The sequence below is a fragment of the Thunnus maccoyii genome, chromosome 19 (genome assembly GCF_910596095.1).
Source record: "Thunnus maccoyii chromosome 19, fThuMac1.1, whole genome shotgun sequence".
Lineage (NCBI taxonomy): Eukaryota > Metazoa > Chordata > Actinopteri > Scombriformes > Scombridae > Thunnus > Thunnus maccoyii.
Window position 1 is genome coordinate 10,346,132 of NC_056551.1, and position 8,571 is coordinate 10,354,702.

The 8,571-nt window shown below is 39.6% G+C and overlaps 1 protein-coding gene across 4 annotated transcripts in view; it reads right to left on the bottom strand.

Annotated features, from left to right (window-relative positions):
- LOC121885278 (chondroitin sulfate proteoglycan 4-like) overlaps positions 1–8,412 on the bottom strand; it is a 39,783-nt gene extending 31,371 nt beyond the window's left edge. Inside the window, exons 1-3 of one of the 4 annotated variants that reach the window (XM_042394575.1) lie at positions 8,324–8,412; positions 2,898–2,988; positions 2,153–2,289 (exon numbers count right to left, since the gene is read on the bottom strand). The gene's annotated coding sequence lies outside the window, so the exon portion shown is untranslated. Of the gene's footprint in view, positions 1–2,152; positions 2,290–2,897; positions 3,038–8,323 lie in introns of all 4 variants that reach the window. The other 3 variants (XM_042394576.1, XM_042394577.1, XM_042394578.1) reach the window with 3 other exon arrangements.
- Positions 8,413–8,571: the final 159 nt, after the last annotated feature.

An 8,571-nucleotide genomic window follows, 5' to 3' on the forward strand; every position in this document is an offset into this window, starting at 1 on the left:
AGGGAAATATCTGGCTCTTTAGATGCTAAATGCTTCACTATTTTCACCAGCTAGGTGCTAACTGTAGCTGTTTGCCATTTGATGCTGAGAAGGTAGTGTACAGTCGGGCTTTTAGACCTTTACTCTGAAAACAGCTGACTGATACGACCAAAAACAATTCTATAAGAGCGGCGAGAGTGAACTGAAATGGTAAAGTTGCAGCCAGAAAGCTTAACGATTAACTAAAACTCGCTATGAAGCTCCTTATAGCCAAAGGGAGCTGGTGATAATTCTCTGTAGGTTCATCACTATGAGCGAAGCCTCTCACATTATACAATGTTATTTCATATGTTGAGATTATAGAAAATATCGATTATAGCCGATTTAAGTACAGCCTCACAGAGTCGCTAGCAAAGCTGTAGATTAAGTGTTGCTATCTAATCATCAGACAAAAATATTTTGTGTCATTTATGAAAATTCTGTAGGTTACATATGTTTTACATGCTTCTTTCGTGGTGGAGGAATGTAATTGTCATATTTCTGTCTACAATATGTAATTGCCATTTTGACTGGACATGTTTCAAAAATACCATGAGGTTTCCCTCTTGGATGTGAAATAAGAATCCTGTGCACTAGTTTCTCAATCAAATAGGCTATAGAAAAACCAGACCTTGTTGCACTCTGAATTTTCCTTCAACTGACAGAACAATGATCAATTAGGAGCATGCAGAGACAGAGTCATTGTGAAGACGTGAAAGGTAGCAAGTTTTTCTGCAATTGTCCTGGAAAAGGGAGAGTGATTGGTCAACAATTGTGAAAAGTGAAGTCAGTTTCCTTTGAAAACACCAACAGAATTCCTGATAAAGTTTAGACATGTAGTAGAGCACGCAGGCACACTCACTCACACACACACACACACACACACACATTACAAATACATTCCCTCCCACTACATCTAGTGCCACATCTGCAGACAGTGTAGGAGTGGTTTACAGTAAAACCACCGGAGCTACAGTGAAATTACAGAAGTAAATCAAAACACTTGCAGACTGCGCTTGCTCCCAGATGTATCTTTACTTTTGTTTTTAGTAAGAGCGTGGGCCGCTCACATCCCACCTCAGACTTCTACCGGGTTTAACGCTTTATTGGGAGGACTGGGAGGCAGCAGAGTGGGCATTTCATACAGATACAGAACTGAAAGAAATCCAAGAGTGCCTACGCTCTGCCTTTGCTTTTAAAAACAGCTACACTAATATAGGTTTCACCGGCTCCTTTTAAATATTTACTTTTCATGGGATGTCAGCTTTAATTAGATGGTAAATAGAGTCATAAGAGGGACAATTGAGACCAGGAGGAACAAGGAGAAAGAGTGAGAGGAGAGATGTGAACTGCTTGTGAGCCACAATCAGGCCTTTACATTGCACATATGCACGATAAGGCAACATCCTACATATATTTTTAAAAATAAAACTCGGTTTCTCATTTACTCCCAGGAAAGTGTGCAAGTTTCTTTTACTGTATGAGCACAAAATAGTGCAAGTCATGACTGATGGTAGCATTTTCATTGTCCACTACTGGTCTATATTTCCCTTACAAAAGAAAACAAGAAAGAAAAACACAATAAGTTACATCATCAAAACTGAGCAAATTGTCTTCCCTCAGGAGAAACAAAACATACTCTAAGAGCTCAATGCTTAAGTTGGCCTTCACTACGCTACAGCATGACTGAGGTTTGGTCTCTGTTGGAATTTTCTCTGCTGTGATTCACAGCAGAGAAAATTTTCATGGAGTAGTTGGAAGTCAGTTTATAGCATTTGGCAGATACCCACTTGACGTCTTTTCACAGGTACTTATCGTATTTCATATGCTCACATTACTGTAATGTGATTTTGCATACTTTAACTGCATATTCGCACAGGTGGAGCCACTTAAAAAGCCTCCAACATCAAAAAATTATTAGAAAAATAAGTTTAAATTAAGTGACATTTCACCTTTAGATATAAAAATATTTTTACTTTTGGTTTAGTCTCTTACTGGTTGTGGAATAATAATGAAAAGCAGATGTAGGTCAACGTAAGGAATGTGCGGTTTTTCTATCCAAAGAGGAAGTAAGGTATAGTCTGTGCGTCTATGTCAGTGTAGGTCATGTATGTGTATGTGTGTGTGTGTGTACCTCCCATCCTCAAAGGATATCTGTGTGTGTGACATGGAAGCTAGGTTCACATCCAGGAAACAGGCCCTCTGTCCGACTATCATCAATCACCAGCAACCATCACAGGACTCCCACATGGAGAGTCGGGCGGGTAAAAGCTACAAGAGGAAGAGGAGGAAGGAGAAGGTGAGGAAGACTAGGACTTTGTGTCTTTTTGGCATATAGTCAGAGGACAGGAAAAACCAATTAGTTCCTCAAATCTGCAGTCCTGTTCAACGGTTATTTTCTTTAACTTGAGTCAGTTGGTCAGTTGATTCTCACTTAGGGTGTGATTTCACCATAAGCAGAGTGGTGTGCTTGAATTCTGGTTTGTTTCCTCTTTCAGTTTGGTTATATAACCTTGTGACAACAATGTCGCATGAACTCAAATAACAGCAAGTGTCACTCCTCTTCCTGGTTAACTGTGGTACAGTTTTTTTAGGATTGAGAACAGGATCCAAACCATACAGAAAACCTTAAACTACAAAGCACAATTCAAGAACCGTTCTTGCTCGGATGAATGCTTTTTATGTGTTTGGAACAAGTTCTTAACAGCAGGAGAAAGCACACACAGATGACAACTGACGCTCAAACCTTAGTCATCAATTATGTAACCAAAAACCTGCATTTTCCTTGTTGTTTCACTAAATAAAAAACAAAAGAACATTTAATACGCTGTAAAACTTGGCATAGCCTAGAGATCAGCTGTCCACCAGTCATGACTCACAATGGCACTTGTGATCAGCAGTCCCTGCCATTACATGGTTACTGTTGCCGTGGGTAAAAGCGATCCACTTGCTTCCCATCTTATAGAGTCTCTATAGGAACGTGATTCACAGTCAGGGGGTTTAGCATAAAGATGGATCACTTCAAAGAAAGAGCAGAGCAGACTCAGTATGAGAGAGTGACAAGAACAATGAACAAATCAATAAAAGGGGGGGGGGGTGGGGGTACTGTGCATGTGTTGAGGTTTTGTTTCTATTCAGTAGTGGGGAGACGATGAAGACATGCATGATTCATGAAGTGTTTTTGAGAAATCGAAGTGTCTCAAAGTGAAACTGTTCTCGGGCTCCCTGTTGTTGATTGCTGGGGGAGATACACAAGACATAACAACCTATTAAAATCTGTCTCTGCTGACAAATATTGAAACTTAGAAACACACTCCAAAAAATAATGTGTATACTTTGCATTGTTCAAACTCTATTGCTTTTACTTTACGAGGACCTGTATGCAAGTGCTGCATACATTTTAACCCTAACCCTAGAAAAAGCAAAAGTGGTGACAGCTGTTGGTTGGCCAACATATTTCCTTGTGTGCTTTTTTCATAGTTTTATGACCTTTACGATCTCTTTTCTCCAGCAAAGTGAAAGACATAGATTATTTGCCACATATTGTCTCCAGACTGGGTCAGGGGGCTTCCAGTAGCTGAGTCAGACCTCTTACTGGAAGCCTGTGAGTCACCCATCTTCCTGCCCCCCCCCCCTCAACCCACCCCTCCTCTCCCCTCATCCCCCTTCATCATATTCACATATCAACTACTCCTGTCAACCTGAACTGTCCTAATACTTAACTCTCGCTTCATGTCTTCCATGCTTGTAATGTTAGCGTAATTATGCTGCTGGATTATTACTTTCTATGCTGAAATTCTTACATTTTTTTCACAACATAAGAGCGCATGCATTCCTCAGAGAAAAGAATGTCACCATAAAAGCCATGCTAAGCCCGCCTCCCACCCCTCTGCCCCAACACCCATTATACCCCGTCCCCTCTGCCTCCCCCTCCCCCGATTCTCGGGTTCTCCCCCGTCTTATCTCCCCCACCCCCCCTTTCCCCAAACCATAATGATCTCACCCAGCTGTCACTGTATAATCCCACCCACACTCACTACGGCACATAGGTCTGCTGCTGCTGCTGGTGGCGGCTGACATCATTTGTTTTGTCCTTGTCACCATTTCCCTGAAATCCAAAACACTATTCCGGACAGAAACCTTTGAACTCAATGTTTTTTGGCATCTGGGTTTAAGCTTAAGCAGCGTGCTGTTTGCTCTAAACTTTGAAAACAGATATAGATTTATTTTACAGAGTTGGAAGTAAACTCGAAACAATTAATCGATTTGCAAAATAGTCGCTGATTAATTGCCTGTCTATCAACTAATCGACGAATCGTTGCTGATCTAAACTTATGAGCTTTATTAAGCAACGCTGGTGTATTGTATTGCATTACAATGTACAGGTGTAGCTAATAAACTGGTAACTCCCTGTAATTAGAGAATCTGTATAAGACAATAAACTATATTGGCCATTTGTCTTACAATGGATGGTAGCTCAATCTACAGTTTTTAAAAGATATTAAATCTGCCTTTTTTCTGATCTGTATAAAGGTGAATAACAATTCTTGAAGATCATGCATTTTTCTTGTAATTTCATCATTTCTCTGTAAGATGATTTTTCGTCACTCATGACTGACTCCCATGATGACTGTCAGAGTGTCAGGGATCATCATGAACTACATCTTTGTATTCGGGAACTGACATTTTTATTGGCAGAGCATACAGGAACACATGAATAATGTTTATGACATATACTGGAACAGTGAGCCACATCAGCTGTATGTGAGGTGCAGGCCGGACCTATAAGACAAAGTGCAACTCCAATGCAATAAAAAAAAAGTCACAGACATTCTCATTTCAACTATAAACCAACCTGTTCTATACTTAATGTCCCTTTTTTGTAATTTTAGAGTATAGTGAAGTTACAATAACATTACATCAGATTTCACCAATTTTCCTCAAATAAAGAAGTACAGAAAGTTCGGAAAACTCAGTATTTGTTGTCTTGGTGACAAAGAATCAAGGGCAAGACTCCCTCTTTGTTCAGTCATTGTTTCTCCTGCTGATACTTTCAACATCAGCTTGAGTTTTGATGAATAATGGGAAAATAAGAAACATCTGAGGCGTTATCTGTCTATGTGTGAGTGTGTGTGTGAGATGTGTTGGCAGGGTGATGAGTGTTATGTTTGTGTAGTTTGCATAGATACTTGAACCAACTTGAACACAGTGACCTTTACACCAAATGCTTGCACATCAGTTCAAATGGACACAGAGTAATTTTAAGATGAACTTTTGTGACTTCATTAATTCCCCATCTGTCAGCTGGACAATGCTGACGGATGGGAAACAAGAAACAACTTAAACTTAATTGGTTAAACTTTCATTTTAACAATTAAGCCTCTGCAACCATGCAGCCTCAGTTTGAATCCTACAGGATGTTAAATTCTGTTTTCCTATTATTATATTCTCTCTTGTTATTAGAATATTAAGTAATTAAGTCATACTTCAAATATAGTGAATCCCCCATTCTTTTTTGTTATGTTTGGAAACCATTATAAGCCTGAGACAATTTCATTTATCAGTCATTTGCTGCCATACAATGACAACTGGTCTAAAAGTGTGACATAAGATGTGTTTAAGAACACAAAAACTAATTTAATTCATTATTTCATTGAAGATTTCAACAGAAAGTGACAGTTGAGAATAGAGCTGCAACAGTTAGTTGATTAATTGATTAGTTGATCAACAGAAAGTTAATTGCCAACTATTTTGATAATCAATTCATCATTTTGACATTACATACAAAAACTCTGGTTTCAGCTTCTTAAATGTGAATATTTTCTGTTTTTATTCTTCTATGATCATAAATTGAATGTTTTTGGTTATGGACTGTTGTTCGAGAAACAAGACATTTGAAGTTGCACCTTGGGCTTTGGGAAACAGTAACTGACATTTTACTGACCAAATGACTTATCGATTAATCGAGAAAATAATCGACATATTAACTGATAATGAAAATAATTGTTAGTTGCAGCCCTAGTTGGGATTATGAACAGAAGGGGGTACGACAAACATGCAGGGTGGTATTCAAACTCACAACATCACATGAACATGGTACTGTATATATGGTGGCACATGGATGCCAAATCTACTTTGGAATGAATTCTTCAGCACATAAAAATAAAAGTAAAAGTATGCCAGACACACTGATAAAACAAATATTTTGGGTCGCAGTGGTAGTGATGGTAACATCATGCTAACCACCAACTGACGTTGATCTCATTTACATTGACATCCTTGATTTCATACACCACTCTGACAGGAAGTCTTCCTCAATAGCTCTCTGGCGGCCGTGGGCGTCAAGCAGCCAATCGAAAAGCCAAATCCCATAAGGGCCCTCACCGTGCGTCGCCACGGTGAAGTACCACCGGAAGGGGATGCGTGTGCGTGTGTGTGCATGGGTGTATTTTTGTTTCAATGCATCTGTGATCCACGCACGGCCAAGTGCAGCCGGAAACTGTGTGCCTGGGTGCCTGGTGTAGGAGTTGGGTTATTGTAATGAGAAACCCCTGCAGCCTGAAAGGCTCAGAGATCAGCTATTCTCGCCTGAGCAGTGATGTGTCAGAATGTAAGAGGCGTCAGTGATCAAAAAAATGAGCGCCGCCCACAACTTCTGGGCTCGGTCGTATTGTAAATCAAACGCAGTGTTTATGTAATTTGATGTTTACGCAATGAAAAGGACTGGACTGGGCTGAGGTGGATGGCAGCGGTGCAGTGGTAGTTGAGGGGGTGGGTATGGAGTGCACCCACCTTGCTTTAATTACCATATTTCAGGGAAAATTAGACTGCTGGAGAGAGCGATAGTATATATATTTAGAGTATATTCTAAACATTTAGAAAAGGAGATGAGGTGTGTTTTTATACTCTGACAAGGTAAAAAAAATGTGTTCAGTGAATTTTGCTCCTAGTAAGCCTGTTCTAACCCTGCCAGTGCCTAGGTGTAAGACCCACATTGGACCAAAAGACTGCATGAAAGTAGAACGGGATTCAATGAACATATTCCTGTTCTTACATGAAAACCTACTTTTGATAATCTTCTTGTTTTCACTTCAATTTAGGGCTGACTTTGTGTTTTGGGTTGGGTAATTTCCCCAACCTTGTGGGCTTGTGAAATCCTTTCAAAAACCCCCACTGGATATCAAAACAATCAGTCATCATGGCTGATCTAAAAAGCTAATGCAACAACATGCAATTAATGCAGTTCCTACAAATGAAGAAAAATCTACTAAATGATCACTTTGCCTTTACTATCCCCTGTGTTGAATAGTATAAACACTACCGTAAATAACTGTTTATACAAAAATGCAGGTACAGTTACAAATCCTGTTCTTGCATGAACAGCTATGACCAAGTATACTTACCTGTGAGTAACAGTGGCGTATGAATGGTCAAACGTGGATTGAAAGTGTGCTCATCATACTGCACCCTTACGCACAAACATTTGTATGTAAAAGTGTCATAAAGTGCTACAAAAGGGTTAAAAATTAACTCAGAGTCTGAAATCTTGGATTTTGGAGCTTATCACTATAGAACATGAACACGCCACCGACCAAACTTCATTAATCCTGCTTTCAACTGCATTACCAAGTAGAAATGATATCTGCATTATCATTATATTTTATACTGACAACTATGTGTAATATGAAAAGGCGTTGCTTGCAGTGATGAACCTGTAGATAATTATCACTGAATTTGGCAGTTTTTGTTTTCTGGCCCACAAACTCAGCAAATAAGCTCTGAACATATTGGAGCATTTATCAACTAAAGAGACAGGTATTTCCCGCAGGAGTTGGTGGCAGAAATGAAAACAGAACTAAAAATAAGTAGAGTGAATATTAAGACATTCGTCATTTGGTAGACACACAACTAATGAATGTTAAAATTGCTCAGCTGGATGTACACTTGTGTCTGAATTTAATAAAGTCATACTAACTGTATAAGGTGAAATATGTCAGATGTTGGGCTTCTGTTTTCTCCTATGCTTTTAAGAGGCCAAAATAAAGAAAAAATTGAGCTTTAAATCAACAAAATATTCATTTTTAAGGATTACCATTATCAAAGCAAGTTTCCAGGCTCTTCCATCTGATTTTCATACAGTACAGAAATTAAAGGCAGCCAAAGGCAGGTAAGGAAAACCCCTGAATCCCACCATGATGCTTAGTGACATAATTTACGACATTAAACTTTATAAACACGAAATAAAACAGCTTGGGAGCTTATGCCCTCGCAATGCCTTGATTTTAAGTAACTGAGACCAACTTACAGCCACACACACAAACACATTCCGGGAGGAAACCTTACACCTTCCATATTTCAGCTCTCCAACAAAAACATTTGCTGCTCCTGGCTGTGGTTGAAGAGAAAGAATCGACGGACGGTGAGCCAGCCAATCAGAATCCTCGAAGATTTCGATTTTTCGACTTCTCCTCTGCGATTGGCCCGCACTGCCCCTAGAGGCACCCGCCCTCGAGCAACGATTGGTCAGTTTTCCCGGCTCTATGGGAGTCATTT